At 31.6% G+C, this 18304-nt stretch overlaps 1 protein-coding gene across 2 annotated transcripts in view; it reads left to right on the top strand.

Moving 5' to 3' along the window:
- The first annotated feature begins 1886 nt into the window (after positions 1–1886).
- Positions 1887–18304, top strand: part of LOC108914143 (cytochrome b reductase 1) — a 135984-nt gene continuing 119566 nt past the window's right edge. For both annotated transcript variants that reach the window (XM_018719881.1, XM_018719873.1), the window contains exon 1: positions 1887–1995. The gene's annotated coding sequence lies outside the window, so the exon portion shown is untranslated. The remainder of the gene's footprint in view (positions 1996–18304) is intronic.

Genomic DNA, 18304 nt, shown 5'->3' on the forward strand with positions numbered 1-18304 from the left:
TTCCTCAAAAAAAATTTCAAAACGGGAAAAAGTCAGTGGCGTACCATTTTTTTTATAAAAAATGTGGCAATCTCGCATGCACGCCACTGGTGCTAGTAGAAATATCACCCCAAAAAATTAACATTTATCCCTCCGTTTTTCAAATTTCGAGTCAATATCTTTAAAACTTTGAAATAATTAATAAAAATAAATAAAAAATTAAAATTTAAACACTGTATCTCGGAAACAAAGCATGTTTCGGCCATAATTTTTCTATTTTGTGTTTGTTTTTCAATAAAAATAAAGAATTTCTTTTAAGAAAATATAATTTCTTATTAATCTGTTTGTAACATGAGTAATTTTCGAGGTATTATTTCCGCATTTCATCTGAAAACTTATTGCACTGGTCGTCATATCGAAAATAATCTTAAAACTGCTAATTGCCCGAAATTAAATATACAAACATTATGTCGGAAATTGAAGAGTGTGATTCTTTGGCTCATTTTAAGAAAAAAAGTTATTATTAACGTGGGCGCGCAAACACACCGTTTTCGAGATATAGGGAGTCAAAAAAAAGATATTTTTTCATGTGAATTTCAGGAAAAGCCTTCAGATTTTGGACAATGTTTATATAAGTACATGTGCCCAATTTCAAATTATTTCACTTACTAGTTTTTAAATTATTTAAAAAAATTGAAAATATTATTTGAAGTTTAAAATTCATCAAAGAATACGAGGCTTGTGAATCACCCTGTATTTGCGAAACTCAGTGTCAGTGACTTCTGACATTGACCTGCGTGAAGTATACAGGGTGTTTGGAAAAGTTGGTACAAAATTTAAGGGAGTGAACGTATACCCAAAAATAGTAAAAAAAGTTCCTATAAACATTGGTTCTCTGGAGCGCCGTTACTGAGATATGGCCCTCCAAAGGGGTCTTATCATTTGGATATTTTTTAAAATAACTTTCTTTCTGGTTAAGATAATGGAATGAAAATTGTAGGTAATAATCATACCGTAAGGGTCTTTAACTACCATAAGTTTCATCAAAATCGGTTATAAATAAGGATAGTTTTCTAACTACCTCTAACATAAATTTTTCGATTTTTTTACAACCATGAACCATCACGCTTTTACTAACCGTGAGTATACTTTCACCCCCTTAAATTTTGTACCAACTTTTCCAAATTTCCTGTATAGGTAGGGACGTTTGGGAAGGATAAAACAGGTAATATTAAAAAATTATAAAATTCTTAACAAAATACAGTATTTTCTACTCTTTTTTCAAATTCGGCCACTTCAGCAGCCAATTAAATCGTGAACAGTTTAAAAGGAAACGAAGATTAGCTTCCGCTATTCAGTTAGAAAGCCGTTACTGATGCTAGTTTCACACTTGGTATGATATGACGGGTTGGTAAAGGGGTGAAAAACAAACTGCCACGTTAATTCTAAAACTCAAAGGCAGCCTGCGTATAAATATGACCCCCATTCTAGGTGACATCCTGTATATGAAAATATACAGGATGGTATATAAAAAAACCCAATTATTATTTCGATATCTTTGTGAAGTTGCTTTTTCGCGTTTGTCAATAATACGTAATTAAATTTAAACATAAAACTTTAAATTTTTAAATTTAAAACACCCGTAGTAGTACAGATGCGGAATACACCAACTATATATCCGTAAGTTCCGTAAGGTCGACAAATCAAAGATCGTGTTGCCAAAATTCGATCACTGCCAACAGTTCGTCTTCGCTAGGTGCGTTCCACAATACAAATAACAATAACGGCCGCGTAACCATGACGACCCGAGAACAGATCTCAAACTACACTGAGAGTGCGTGAAAGGAGCGCTTTCGAGCCAAGAGAGGAGCCAGCGGAGCGCACACACACGCCCTGGTAGTGTTTTGTCCATCGGCGGGATAGTGCACCGTTCTCGTTCCGTTTCTCGTTGATGTGTTCCAAACTGGCCGTCCGCCATCAGGCTGACAGGATGGACGCTGGACGCACGGATCTCACGTAAGACGATTGTTGTTGTTGTTGCGATGCGAGGATGTTTTGTTGCAAGGCGCGCGGTGCACTCTCGAGCGGAGATGCGTAATTTGAATGAATCGAGATTTGAGTCCGCGGTTTCGCTGGTAATGTGTGTCGCATGTGTGTCGGTATAAGGCCCGAGCGCTGCGGATTTAAACAAATTGCCCCGACTTCCGGTAACGGGTTGTGAGCGTTTTTTTATTTGGGCACTAATAACAGCGGTTATTTAAATTGCATGCAGCGTACGCATGAAGCGATTTACAAGGTGATCCGTGATTATTGCAATATTTGAACTTTACCTGTTTACAAAACAGTGACTGGTAATACGTTTTATAATGCACAAGGCGAATTTATATTTAATATAAATAACGTAGGTATTTCTGTGAACAGTTCTAGAGTCGCTCAATTGAAATTTCTGAATTTTAGCGCTGAATAAAAAACAAATTTCTCTTGTCTATGTACAGGGTAAGTGTCTTATTAAACGTTTCAGAGAAACCAAACAATATGACTGAAATTTTGCTTCCGGGGTTTATCTCTTAGTAAAGTAGCACTTCCAGTTATGCCGGAAGTAGATGTCAACTTCGTTATTTTAAATGGAACACACAAATTCGCTTCTCACTATACAGGGATCTGGGAAACAGTAAGAGATACGAAGTAGCTTCAATAGGAGTAAAGTTGCATAATCAGGAGACCAACATTATGCCTCTAAAAAATCAAGGCTAACATGATTAGTTTTCGAAATATTTGAAAACAAACGAAAATTTGGAAATCCAATTTTGTTTCATTTCAGCCTTGTTTGAGGTGATATTGAAAAAAGAAGAACACTATCATGGTAACTTTTTGCCCTCTATCGAATGGCATAATCAATTTTTATATGTAACGTTTCGTCTCTCCAGGACCATCATCAACTTCATTTGTACTCGTACTGCCTCAGCCCGAAACAAATTCAGACGTTTTGTCTCGAAAGAACCATCTTCAATGTATGTATTCGTTCCAAATTCATCTAAATTTTAAATACTAAAACTCTAATAATATTTTATTGTAACGTGTGATGGTAACAGTTTATATAACTAGGTGGATTTCAGAGGGTCTATCGACACTTAAAGTGTACGATAATTCAATAAACATGTAAATAAAAAAATTAGATATTGGAACAAATACATTGAAGATGATATTTTCGAGACAAAACGTCTGAATCTGGTTCGGGCTGAGACAGTACAGTATTGCCTTGTAAAAAATGTAATGAAATTTCACGGTCGTATTTAAAAAAATGAAGTTGATGATGGTCCTGGAGAGACGAAACGTTACATATAAAAACTGATTTTTTCATTCGATAGAGGGCAAAAAGTTGCCATGAGAAAGTGTTCTTCTTTCTTCAATATCACCCCAAACAAGCTTGAAATGAAAAAAAAAAAGATTTCCAAAATTTCGATTTCTTCAAATATTTCGAAAATTAATCATGTTAGCCTTGATTTTTTAGAGACATAATGTTGGTCCCCTGATTATGCAACTTTGTCCCATTTAAACTATTTCGTATCTCTTACCGTTTCCGAGATCCCTGTAGTGAGGGAACATCCTGTATATTATTGCATTATCGACAAGTTAAATTAAAAATAAGTCAAAAATGTTAGAGCTTCCTAAATTTAACTTAAACTTCAACTAAGTTTAAGCGTTTTCGAGATAATCGAGGTTTTGTAAAAATTTTGACAGATCGTTTCGCGTTTCGAAAATTCCCTATAATTTTCTTAGTTCTGGAAGCTTCCACTTGCTTTTCGGAATACAAACAGAATATAAGATGCACTACCTTTCACTATTAAAATCATCTCAAGGAAATTATACCAAGTGAACCATTTTTTACGTTACATTTCGAAAACTTAAAACCGACAAAACTTTTTAAATTCAAATGGAACACCCTGTATTTTTTGCACCATAATATAAAAAATCAAATTCTCTTTTCACCGATATAGGCACTGTAAGTGTTACAGTTTCAATTTTCTCAGATATTTGCGGTTTTCTTACATTCTCAAGAATATTACGTTAAATATTCTTAAGAATGTAAGAAAACCGCAAATATTTGAGACAATTAAAACTGTAAGCCCTACAATGCCTACACGGGGTGTTCCATACGAATTTAAAATGTTTGGTAGGATTTAAGTTTTCAAAATGTAACGTAAAAAATGGTTCACTTGGTATAATTTTCTTCAGGTGTTTGACTTTACATTTAATGGCCTTCGAAATAGCTGACTTTCAGATTAAATAAAAAAGAATAACGTCGCGTTTCTACCAAAATTGCTATTTAATAAGGTGTAAAATAAATGAGACTTATTTTGCTAATTAATAAAAGTAGAAAAAGTGGAGGTTTGACAAATTTAACAAAAGGTGTTTCTTCATATCAAAGGTTTGGTATACACAATGAAAAATAGGTATGCAGTCTATGTAAATTTTCACCAAATGCTTAAAAATGACCTAAACTGGATTTTGTACATTTTTGTCATATAAATTATTGACTTTACAGCTGTTAAAAAACTAACATTACACAACATACTTCAACTGTTTCTTAAAAGTCCTCTAAGTGCACAGTAATTTAAAAACCCTTTAAATGTTTTTTGAATTTTTCCCTAAAGTAAATACAAAAGGTAAACAATATATTCAACTCAAAATTTACCAGTCTAAATAACTGACTATATAATTAATTCATTTGTAAACAATCAATGAAACAAACTTTATCAAAGTTTACGTTAGTCACCACATGTGAATAACAAATTCCATCCAAATATTTTTATTTATCTAGGATATTTATATGCGATTTTAACACGGAAATCAAGCAATTACGCTTTGTCCTTTCTAAACAATCATGAGAACGTAAGTTTTAATGAACATCCCAATAAAAAAGTATTATACACAGATGTTATACGTAATAACAAAATCAGTTACTTGAATAATTAAATTGAATTAAAATTCTATTTGGGTGCGTTATATCCGTAAAAAAATTTACTCGATTTCCACTGAAGAATTTATAGGCCTATAACTGAAATCATACTTTCACAGAAATGAAGTCAGCAGTTTATATTGGCTGCACTTGTTTAATGAAACTATAAATTATTAAGAGAGGTAATCAATTGTATTAAGAGTCGACGGAGAAAATATGTCAGGTGAAGCGATAGTCACGTATTTTAACCTTGCACTTTGAAAATAATATTAAGTGCCAAAACACTTTTTAAAATCTGTCAATACAATTTGTATTAATATTTATTTTTAAATTTGAGTAAAATTCTTGTCGACAACAAATCATTCACAAAAATTAATTTACTATATAAGCAAAACATCTAGGAATATCTTTGAATTTTCAAAATTATTATTGTCCGAACATAAATTATACAGGGTGTCTCATAATTAGCTGCCAACTCTGAAGAGGCCGATTTTATGATCAAAACTAAGTAAAAAAGTTCATATGAACATGGGTCCGGAAATGCTTCCTAAGGGTACAGGGACCCATTGAAGAGGGAGGAATGGAAATCATTTTTTTGCAATATCTCAATAGCGTTGTGATAAATGAATGAAATTTGGTATACACAGCTAAATTTTGATGAGCAATTTGATGGACTAATCCATTTATTTCCACAAGGTCCATTGGGGTGGGTACGGGGGGGCCCTTGGTACTTTGCGTGTGTAACTTTTTCATCTTAGACTTTTTAACAAATTGGACAGCAAATTCCGTTTTCCCGAACTGTTTTACGTTAAAAAGATACTCTTGTTTCAAATCGTTATCTTTAACGGTTTCTGAGAAAATCGCTCTTGAATTAATCCCACTTTGGTCAATTTCATAGTAATTTAAACAAAAAATAATAATAATAATTCTCCTTTCCTCTCTTTTCCATTTAAAGGGTTAATTTTTATTTAATTTAATTTTTTATTATTATTATTTTATTAAAATTAGATTAAATTTAAACAAAAAATTTTTTTTTCATTCATTTATCACAACGCGATTGAGAGATATTGCAAAAAAATGATTTTACTTTCCTCCCTCTTCAATGGGTCCCTGTGCCCTTAGGAAGCTTTTCCGGACCCATGTTCATATGAACTTTTTTACTTAGTTTTGATCATAGCATCGGCCTGTTCAGGGTTGGCAGCTAATTATGAGACACCCTGTATATTAGGGTCAACAAACTATACCAATATTTTGAGTGCTTTTTCCACAAGCTGATTTAATCTTCATTTAATTTTCTCCCTGTCGGAACGCGACAGAAAACCTTTGTTTATTCCCCTAGTTGTGGTTATTCCAATACTCTACAACTATGAATGTAGCTTGGACAATGAATTAAATAATCGATTGCATCGCAATGAGTTGAACTTGTATAGGAAATTAAATATTTAGTGTTGCCAAATGCATAGCAAACAACTATCAGCAAAATCTAGATTGAATATGTATAATTATTTATGTGCTTGCAAACTTGGAAAGGATTTTTAAATGATAAGTGAATACTATAATAACAAATATGTTAGTACTCAAAATTGTGAGAACTTATTTTCATCAATTCCACTTCTAGACCAGTACTTATGCCTTCAAAAATGGTAAAAAGTGAAAAAAAATTATAGTAGGATGAAACCCATTGGAAAATGAAGAGAATATAACAAAAATGAAAGGAAAACTTACCATAGTAGTGTATATTTTTTTTACACCATCAGAAAGTAGAGATTTCAACGAAGAAAAAGCCCAACGACGTTTTTAAAAAAGCAGATATTTTGACGTGAGAATTTTCGATTGAAAATTAGGGTGCTTTTTCGATATTAAGTAAAAATAAGGTGAAAAAATAAATATTTCAAATCAAAAAAATTACAGCGTGTTTGGGACATAAATAGGTGTTTTCACCAAATTTCGTGAAAAAAAAATGTTTTTGTAAAAGATAAAAATAAAAAACCAAAAACATGGTTATTTAAATTTTTCACATAAATTTTGAGGTTATGTGAAAAAAGTGTAAATACAAAAGTTGTAGATCTTTTTATTACCTACAACTTTGCCATTTAACTTTTTTCCATAAGACTTGTAGTTTTCCGGAAATCAAGGGATACCGTTTTTTACCCTTAAACACTCACCCCCTTCCCCTTCCCGACCTCAGATCGCCCGTAAATTATTTTTACTTTTGTTATATTCTCTTTCTTTTCCAATGGGTTTCATCCTACTATAATTTTTTTTGGTTTCAAAAATTATCGTCTGTTCAGTTTACATTGCGGAAAAGTGCGATTTTTATTGAGCTTGCAAAAGCAAAATTATTGGTGAATAAATAGTGAAGTGAAGATTTATTTTCCTGGATTTTTACTTTTAACTGTGTTTGTTTCTGCAGAAAGACAATTTATCTGAGGTCTATGTGTGTGTGTCTTAATAAGTGTGAATAAACATGCTAAAATGAACCACAACGATGAAATAATGGACATGGTGATAACATATTGAGACATTAATGAAAAACTGTAAGTTAATTGCTCGTCTTTATGTATACGGATTTGTGTAAACACCTTATAAACATAGGCAGCAGTGCTCTCCAATATTATCTCCAAGTTCGTAAACACATGGAAATACATTCAGAAATTTAAAAGTACTTATACAACACTAATTAGTTTATTTTTATCGGAAACAGTGTTCTCTAAAACGCTAAAAATTATTATATCCTTTAATCTGCAATTTTTTTAAACGTAACAGTAAACTCATACAGAGTGTCCCAAAAAGACCCGAATCCCCGATAACTTTTCAGGATTAAATCCTGTCAAAAAAAGTTTCAGAGAAATATTGTACACTATCGGAATATGCTGGTGACATCGACTGTGACCTTGACATTACATTTCAAGGTAATACCAAGATCATATTACAAATATTAAATGGAAAACCATATGTTTCATGCCGGCAATCGATAGAGAGCCAAAATTTATCCCTAGATAACTCGACAAAATTGAAGTGTGAAGCTAAATAATTGAAAAAAGTTTATGATTCACGTGATTTGCAAGAACATACCCGGAAAATTCATTGGTCTCACATTCCGACAAAACGTTTCTGAAATTTGACCTTGCATTTTGTGGTGAAGGTCAAACTCAAGGTTACTATCGAACTTGTCATTGAAAATCCTGCAAATTTTGCATGAAACAGTTGATCCTACAATTCGATCTCGGATTACTCGGAGAAAAATGACTTTGACCTCCAAATAACCTGCAAGGACGGTGTTTCATTTAATATTGCAAGTGAACCTTGAAGCTTAAAGTCAAGGTCAATCCAAGGTCATCCGCATGTTACTTTCTTGATATCCTACAACTTTACTAGATTTTTTTTTCATAGGACACAATCCTAGAAAGTTATAGGGAGCGGGGACTCGGGCATTTTTGAGACACCCTGTATATCAATTCATCAACAACTCACATGTCATAAACTGGCGCTGTAATGCTTAACATACATTTTCTGTGGCGTTCACAGCATAGGGGCCTCCTGTTGACCTCATTTTTATTTCACATTTTTCAGCCCTAAGAACAAAGGGCTGTTTACAAAACAATCCTCAGGGATTTATGGTATGCTGTTGAAGCTTTCGTTTCATGTGAAACGATAAAAAAGGGGGCGGTCACTGGACGCAATTCTAAAAGGAAGCAAATTTTGTGAAATCGACGTTTTTTTAATAGACATATTTTAAAACGCGTTTTATTTAGCAAGGAAAATAAATTAATGTAAAAGACTGGAAATATACAGGGTGATTTAGTCATAATGTCATTATTTTTAACCACTCGGAAAACCTAATAAATGTAGAAAATCGAAAAAAAATTACTCAACCTTTTAAAAGTTAAGCAAATTAAACCTTAACTCCCGTTAGTTCGACTTCCTACTTTACATTATATTTTCTGACCGGGAACGCTGACCGCAGAGCGTTTGAACGTTGAAGCGAAACAGCTGATTTCCCCAGTCGTTTTGAATTTTGCAATCGGTTTCAAAATCATTGTGCAAGCGGATCCCAACTTTATTAACAAAGTCCTATGAACGGATGTCTGTTGTTTTAGCTGTACTGGCATTTTAAATAGTTACCATACTACTTTTTATAAAATCAATAAATCACTAAGACTTACCTACGTACTACAAACAGAATAATTAATTGATCATAACACTGAAAACTCATATTCAATTATAAAACATAGTGATAACGTTAACAATACTAAAAATACTAAATATTCCCCAACATTCGAAAACAATTATTATCCTAATACATTTGTTTTTATTAACAAATAAATAATACCTGTTAATATTTAAAATGTAAACAATATCCTATTCATTCTACATAAATAGATATATGTATTCCTTGTCGTTCATACGCATTAAAAACGCAGTAAAAACTAGATTAATGACCGAATAATGCGGTAGGTCAGGATTCACTCTCGATAAACCTCTATGGGTCAGCAGTCCGAAAAGGGTTTTAAATAATGATTTGAATTTTTTTCAGAGCAAATATGCAGTTTAAATTTTTTAAATCGTATACCTATTCGTATTCTACTCATTTTTCCCTACCTTCCCTTAAAATTAATGACATTATGACTGACTCACCCTGTATATGTGTACATTTATCGCGTCGAACTCTATTTTGCGAAATGAAAAAGGCAATAAATAATATGATTTTGAACAAAAAAATATTTCATATGTAATGTAGCGTGTTTAATTTGTGGTATCCGAGATATTGCCCAAGATCTCTTTGACATATGATAATAATAGGTAATAATGTCATTTATTTCCAACGGGTAAACCCAATTACAGGGAATACATAGCAAATAAATAATAATAATATAGTACACTTATAATCACAACAAAACTACTGAGTTTATTTTTACAAAATCTGTTCTGTATAAGAGAAAAGTAGAAAAAAAATTCAATAACTAGGTATATCTAGAGTTGCTCGTTGTTGTAAACAACGTGTTTTATTGTATTCAGTGATGAAAAATTAATATCACAGTAGGTAATTACAGATTTTATTAAAATGATTACATGCATTATAAATAGGTGCTTTAAGTAAAATATTAGTTCTAGGCCTATCAGAGTTAAAAGTTTGGCTATATCTTGAACCAGCACGCGGTACTAAAAACTGTATCTTACTAAGGAGAGTACTACAATTTACGTTATTATGTATTAAATTATACAAAAATTATATAATTAACCATATCCGTCGCCGATCAAGAGAAATAATATCAAATCTGTCCAATAATATTTGATTATCAATACCCCTGGCGGGATAGATGCCATCTTCCTTAAAAGAAATGTATTTTAAAACCGTTTCTGAACAAATTCTATACTATCAATGTGACACTGATAAATTGGCAAAAATAATTGATCCGTATTCAAGCTTACTCCTAACCAAGGTGTAATACAAAATTTTTAATGAATTTAAACACCTATCTTTTTTATTAATACTTTTTATGCCAGTGTTCACATAAATTTTTCTTACAACCCTAATTTTTGATCACCTGTATAGATTTGACGTATTTAGAACTCAAACAATAAAAATTTACGTTCCCTTAAAACGGCAACAATATTGTTTTAAAAAAATACGCACTTGCACAAAACTTGTTAGTTACATGAATTACACCAGCGCGAAATAGACGGTGTATATAAAGATTAAATATTAACCATACTCGGTGTTGTCCTCAAGAATAATGGTATTACGTAGCGCTGCCTTGAACTTCCGGGTGAGCTCTTACAACGGAAGTAATTACTAGATAATGTATATGTACCTACGAGAGCGTGCTAGGCATACACAGCAAGCATACAAAGTAGGTATCATAAATTTAGCATTTTTTTATAGTCAATAATAGTACATTTTATAGGAACATAAGATTATCTACAGCTACGGACCATAGTAAGCTTTCACTCTAAAGTACACTTTTTTGTCCACGACTGTACAATCAAGCAAAAACGTTAAATTTGTCTCCCGCTTTATATTTGGCTCGAGCTTCCTGTCACCGTGACATAAAAATAAAAGAAACGGATCGCAGCGATCGAGATGAAACAATTCTGTCATGTTATGTCGCGCGTTACAGGATTAGATCGCCTTTATTTCGAAAATATCGAGGAAATGTATCACTTCTGACATGTTAAGTTTGCGATACGTCCTATTTTCTTCGAATAATGGGCATGGATATCATTTTGCAGTTTGATATGTGTGATAAATTACATTTGGCATACTTAAGTAGATCCGTATTGATATTTTCAGATGGCGTATTTTAGTTTTACCGTAAATCAGAGGTTCTAAAACAGTCTATACATCAACCTCTTTTACTAGTACATAGTCGTACAGATATAGTATTCAATAGCATGGACGAAACCAATAATCTAGTACAATTAACGTAGAACAATTTTTTTACATGTTTTTAAGTAGTTCCTACTTTGGAACATTTCTCTTATAAAAAAGTGAATATTCGTTTTTAATATAATTATTTTTTTACTTTACTGTAAAGGTGTTAAGCTGACTCAAACAGAATCAAACGCTTTCTCTAAAAAAATTATCAAATAACTTCAAACAATAATAATAACAGAATAAAAAAAAATTTAGGGTTTCAAATTATTTGCCGTATATAATTCTACATAAATTTATTGAAAACAATACTTTTTATATGGCAGTATAAAAAATAATATATAATAACAAAATATAGTGTGTTATTAGTAAGAATTAAGGAGACATATGTATTTTTTCATAATGACGAGATATTTTGGTATCAACATTTTAGTCACAGATATACCCGCTACCGATACAACGAACACAAAGAAGTGTGTTTATTATTTTAAGGCGCTTTCTAGTTCATCATCATCTAATTTTAACGTGAAAATTGTGGAGTTGAACATCATACCACTCAACAAATGATTTACAGAGGTTTCTTGCTCATTTTTAAGTGACTTATGGTATAAAATTAGTATACTTTATTATGTCGAATTAAGGATTTTCTTCAAAAAAAGTTACTATTATCGTTAACAAACATAAAATTTGTCTGTTTTCAGTTTAATCATGAAGCAAAATATGTGTTACAAACTCAAAGCACGAAAATATATTTTTATAGGCAAGCAGTGATTCATTTATATTATCAAACAATTGTTGTGGGGAAGAAACTGTATACCATAAACTAGTATTATGATTCTGTGAGATCATTGTTTGCTAAATTGGCGTTATATGAAAATTTCCCCACATTACGTATACTTTTGTACAAACAACACCGTGAGAACGTAATTTGCATAACGTATCTGCTCTGTTCCGACACTTGTGGTTGCTGAGAGAAACGTTAGTTTTTAATAGTAATTTTTTACTGTACACAGAACTAATAAATATTAAGGGTTTATAGTCCAGGGAACCAAGTGTTTCCCCTCCCAATTCTTTCGGATAGAACCGATTGACGTGAAGCTTGGACTGAAGTAGAAAATAGCTCAAGAAACAAAAGTTATATAGTGCCGATGAACGCTTTTGCCCAGGTGGTGGAAGCCACCCCTTCTACGGGGTGAAGAATAAAATATTGAAAATAAACCCAGGAATCGGTAAAACAATCAATTTTAAGCAAAAAGTATCTTATGAACAGTTTTCGACAAGTCAATATTTTCTGAGTTATTTGGTGATTGAAAATATACATTTTTTATTAAAAAAGATGTTTTTCAGTTGTTTTTCTCGAATAACTCGGAAAATAGATATTCTATGAGAAAGAACATCACGAAGCAAATGAAGCTTATAGAAAAAGAAAAAGATTGAGTTTTTTTATCATTCATGTAGGTGCAATAGCTGTTAAGATACAGCTGGTTGAAGATCATTTCATTTAGAAACTAAATTGGAAGCATTTAACGTAAAATAACTAAAAAAAATTATATTTTTCAAGAAAAATGCACATAACATTTTTTAAAGTAAGTACTTGTAAACATCTTTAAAATGAACCAGACTTTAGCATAAAAATTAACAGAGTTATGATCAAAATAAAACTGTTAATTCGCTTTTTCGGAAAAGTAGTACAAAAACTGATGAATTTTTCACGAGACTTAAAATTAAAGGTAATCCCTACAATTTACATTATTTATGTGCATATTTTTGAAAATATTACGTTTTGATTGAAAAAAAAAGAGATACGAAAAATATTCAAAAGTACAAAAGTTTAGATTTAGAAAAGGTTATGTTCTTCAAGCCCTTTAACCTAAAAAATCTCAAAAACAACGCGTCAAAAAATGTTCAAATTTTGAATCGCCTTAATAGTTTTAAAATTAAGGAAGTTATCGTTAAAAAACCAACAGTAGGTACCTTACCGCTTCAATTTTCGAAGCATATCAATATTTTGTTTATCCACAACTTTGGAGCATTCATAGGTAAACATAGTAAATTCCACAGAAAATCTCTTGGTATAATCGTCTTTTAAATAAATACGGCTGGCTGATGTAGTCATGATATTGTAAACCAAAATTTAGTTCTGGTGGCATTGCATTACATTAAAAAAAACGGCATTTCTAAAGTATGATCTAATTACCATATGACATATGTGTGTAAAATACATTCAAACTTTCGTGAATGTCGCAAGTCCATATGTAGGAATGCTATTATGATTAAGGGATATTTTTAGTTATTTTATTTCAAATTTTTCTCACAAAATTTGCAAAATATTAGAAACAGTGTTCCAGATTATCTTTCTATGATGTCCGAACTATTTTACTTAAAAAATATTCCCAGTTAAATAATTTTCTTATACTAGAATCACTAAAGGCTAGATAGATCAGACTCTACTGATTATATCCATCTCTTAACCAACCAATTCATAACTTAATCTTTCATCCTTTTTTAAACATATGTTTTATTATTAGATTTCATATTTTTACTCTATCGTAAAGCTAATTCAAACGAATGTTTTTAATCTAATCAAATGAAATGAAATAATGTTCTTCGATACCAGAAATCTAAGTGCATATGCAAATGATATCTAACTCCACAGACAAGATTTCCAAATGTTGATATCGGGAGTGAGGGTTGCTTTTGGTGTGCAGAAGAATAAAACTCTCTTTCAACGGTCAAACAAAAGTATTTTTATTGAAAACAAAGTTTGTAAGAAATAAGTATTGTCGGGGCGAACGATCGCTGGAAAGTCGTCTTGGTGTGGAGCCCTCGCAGGTATAAGTATCTCGTCCTTGGCACCAATCTGCTGTGGACCTTTTCTTAGGACTCTGCTCTTTTGCTAATTACCTACTCCAAAATAAAAAACATGCCTGATGTATTGAAATTACTACACAGAACAACGATTCAAATTAATATCCTGTATTTCGTCTGATGTAGAATTAACTTAAATATAGGTAAGAATTTATTACTTTACCAGAGTTAATATGAACAGCATCAACGAAGTGCAAATTTCAGCTCCCTTCTGATTCTGACGATTAATCAAACCCATGCTAATTAATCAACGTTAATAGCAATTTCATTCCCTGTTTATTAATTTGCTATTGATTTTAAACGTTAATTAATATTTCCTTTAATGCCGGCCCAGACAGAAACACAAACATTAGCATGTGGTAATTAGTATTTACGTCGGATGCGTTCGCGGTTGCAGTTAAACGAAGACCGCAAGTGCATAAAACTATGTGGACAAGAAGCAAGTAACGAATTCAGTGGCGTAAACAGTTTTTCATTATCGAGATGCGCTTCGGTAGCGGTATAAAGTAAACGCAAGAAGGAATGAATACGAGAAACGGCGGGCCCAGTTTTTGCTGCTGGAACCAGAGTTGTGGCTGCTCCCGAATGAAACGCGAATTCAGGAGCAACGAACTCGCTAGTGATTTGATGCCCCAAAGTGCTGGTGTGTTTGTTTTTCGTTAAGGTGGCCATGTTTGTAGCCCGAAATGGTGCAATGTGGTTGTAATTTCAAAGTTAGAAGTTTTAAATCCTATGGAAATTATTAAAAATAATGATACAACTTATGAGTTGCTAGTATTTATACAGGATGTACCATAAGTAATGGACCAGCAGATTTTACACACTAAAATATTTATTTATTTATTTATTTATTTATAAAGGCTAGTGTTACATACACAAAAAAGCTTTTTTAAAGTGGTACAAGGCAATATACACCAGTTTTTGGAAATATCCCATTAATATACGTGTAATTTCACTAACAGCTGTTAGATTTCTTAGGCAGTAATCCTTCATTGGCTTTAATGGCTGTAGCAGCAACTATTGCTGGAATATTCTGCCTTTTCAATATGTCTCCTCAGAATCAAACATCAAACTATCAAAATCAACAAAGTAGGTGTCATAGATACATCTTGGATACATCGTTTATATAATGAAAAACTGCTTTCATTTTCACTTACATTTAATTATTAAATTTAAAATAAATATAAACTCAGATGTCTAAATAAAAAATAAAACTTTGTATGCACCACGGCAGATATAGGATAATTATGCCCGCAGACGACAGGTTGCTTCCGAGGGCTGTTTAGGCCCTAGTCGCCCTGTATCTCCCTTGTAAATAACTATTTCATTATTTCTAAATAATTTATTCACATTTACAGGTATCGCACAAATTTTGTGGATCGAAGGTTGGTTGAGACGACGAATTCAAATTCGATCATAATTTCGCTGTTACCTATTAGAGGACACCACATTGCATGACTTTAATATAAATAATAAAATGTATTCGAAACACCTATTGTTGAAAATTGGACAAAACATTGGTGTAAACACTGGCAAACTAGTCGTTTACTTCTCTGCTTAGGATGTATTGCAATTTATTTCAATATTCAAAATTTTTTGTACGTAAAAAAATCGACGAATCATGTGATTTAATTTTTCCTTAGAATCTTGACTTCAATGCAACCATATAGAAAATGCAGAATTTCTAGTCTCTTCAACTACGCATACGATGAGGTTCCAGAGGCAAAGCGATATCCTATTAATCTTCGCTGTAATTCAGTCTGGCTCTTTTTATTCCAACATTTCATTTTATTCCCCTTTTTTGTACGCCTCCCCCTCGCATAAAATTCAGGAAGCCGAATTTCATTAACAGGGCGTGAAAAAGGAGAAAAGCCGCTGGACAAGAACAATTCCCTTTTTATTACATCCTTTCAGCGGCTTCTATTTCCATTTTGAACATATTATCGCAGTCAGCTTAGAGCCTCTATTGTTTTATTTTTCTTTTGTTGTTTAATCGAAGCCTTACAAATTGACACAAAACAATTAATTCGCATTTAGATTACAAGGTAGTTAGAAACATGAAACTGGAATTAACAATTTATTTTTTATGATTATCTGTCAAGAATTTAATGGAAAACATATCGGTGAAAGCGAAATTAATTTCGGAATTATCAACACCCAGTAAATACAATGCATTTGAGTTATTATACAAGTACAATTGCATTCGTAATTAATTCAACACATGTACATGAATACTACAAACTCCAGGAGATTGCTTCTGGTTTCGGTGGATGATGCGAAGTGAAATCAGGGCATTATTTTACCATACAGACTTGCTCCAAAGTTCCAACAATGTCTTACACTATACACAAAGCTTATGATATCATCAACAAACCGGATCTATTCGATGGTGTGAATGAGTTAGGCATCCCCAGTCATCTAACAGAATTTACCAAATTATCAGCAACTGGAGGGTGAGATATAGATACAAGAAGTATTGTCACGAACTCCCCTACATTGGGGTGACACATTCTCGGGTATATTTAACACTAACTAGTCTTTATGATGGAAGTTTAACGAGGGTGTATATATTCACGGAAAATCCGCAAAATTAACCTAGAATTTGTTTTATGTGCTGAGACGCGTGTGCATATTAAGCAACGTAAGGGTCAGGAAAACATAGATGCATCTACAGTTAATTTTTCCATACCAAACTAACATAAGGAGAATAATGTTTGTGTTAATGTTAATATTAATGTAAGTCTTAAATATTCCTGTTGTCAGATGTGCGAAATTTTATTAATGTGCATGTTCAAAAAAAAGAAATTGAAATTTGTTGACATCAGTTACTAAAATAAGGGTGTATAAGGGACCTCAGGTTCTAAGTATATTCTATTAAGGCAAGTTGCCTAGGGTGGCTGATATTTAATGCATACAACCTACAAAAATCGTGTTCAAAGGACATCAAATCAAAGAAAATAGGGTACAAGGGAAGTTGAAGGAGTTCAAATAGCACTTTTTAATTTATATTGAAGGAAACTGTAAAAGTATTTTTTTGTAGCAACAATTTTTTTATTCTGACATTTACTTAATGGAATTTACGAACTGAAAAATGTTCCTATAGCTCTGGAAAAATAACATTTTCTGTCATTACTTGTATTTTAAATCTCTAAATAATACACATTTTTTAGTCCATTGAAATGGGCGTAAAGGCGATTTAAAAATTGCAATTTGGTTAACTTGCCCGAATTTTTTATGTAAGTTAGTTTGTTAGGTTGAAGTACATACCTATATAATAATAATAAGTGACAGTAATATTTTTTTAACCCTCAGCCAAGGGCGAAAAAAGATAAAATAAAGATAACTCAAAAGGGGTAAGAGTTAGAAAAACAGTTTCCTATAAAAGTTTTAGAGCATAAAACTACATAAAAATTGTCTATTGACTTTTTCTTGTACTATTAAAATTAACAGAGTTAGGGTGAATAGAATTTAAGGGAAGATTTCAGAAATTTAAAAAATCATAACATAAAATGAATGAATTTTATAATTTTTTTTTCAATCTACTCTAAAAAATGTAAACTTTCTTTTCAGAGAAATATACTATAATACTATAAATAATTATTAATTTTTTTTTATATTGATGGAAAGTTAATTGTGTTTGAGATTTGTAATGAACTGACAAATTTAATGTTATCGTCAATTTATAAAGATCAAGTTTATCTTCGAAATGTCTTAAATTGTTTACATTTTGATTGTTTTTATAGTATTCTTAAAATCTATAAAATTATATTCTATACTTACCCAAACAAACTCTTTTAATCTCACACGTAATTTTGATTTTTAGTCTTTACAGATAACAGATATTTTTTATATAATTTTTTTTTTATTAATATATTCTCAAACTATAATTGAATGATAAAAAATTTTATCGAGCATTTGAAATCTCAGTAGTAAGTTCACAAGCTATTTACATTTATAAATATTTTATCAGGTATATAAATTTGTTTCTTTCTATTTAAAAAAATTAGGAATGCTTAATTGATTTTGAACTTTGTGTATTATCCCAATAATTAACAATTGATAACAATCTTTCCTATAATCCCTATCTTTCCTAATATAGCTAAATTCCTAAATTCTAATTT

This window comes from Anoplophora glabripennis, unplaced genomic scaffold (genome assembly GCF_000390285.2).
Source record: "Anoplophora glabripennis isolate ALB-LARVAE unplaced genomic scaffold, Agla_2.0 scaffold16, whole genome shotgun sequence".
In the NCBI taxonomy this organism is placed as follows: domain Eukaryota; kingdom Metazoa; phylum Arthropoda; class Insecta; order Coleoptera; family Cerambycidae; genus Anoplophora; species Anoplophora glabripennis.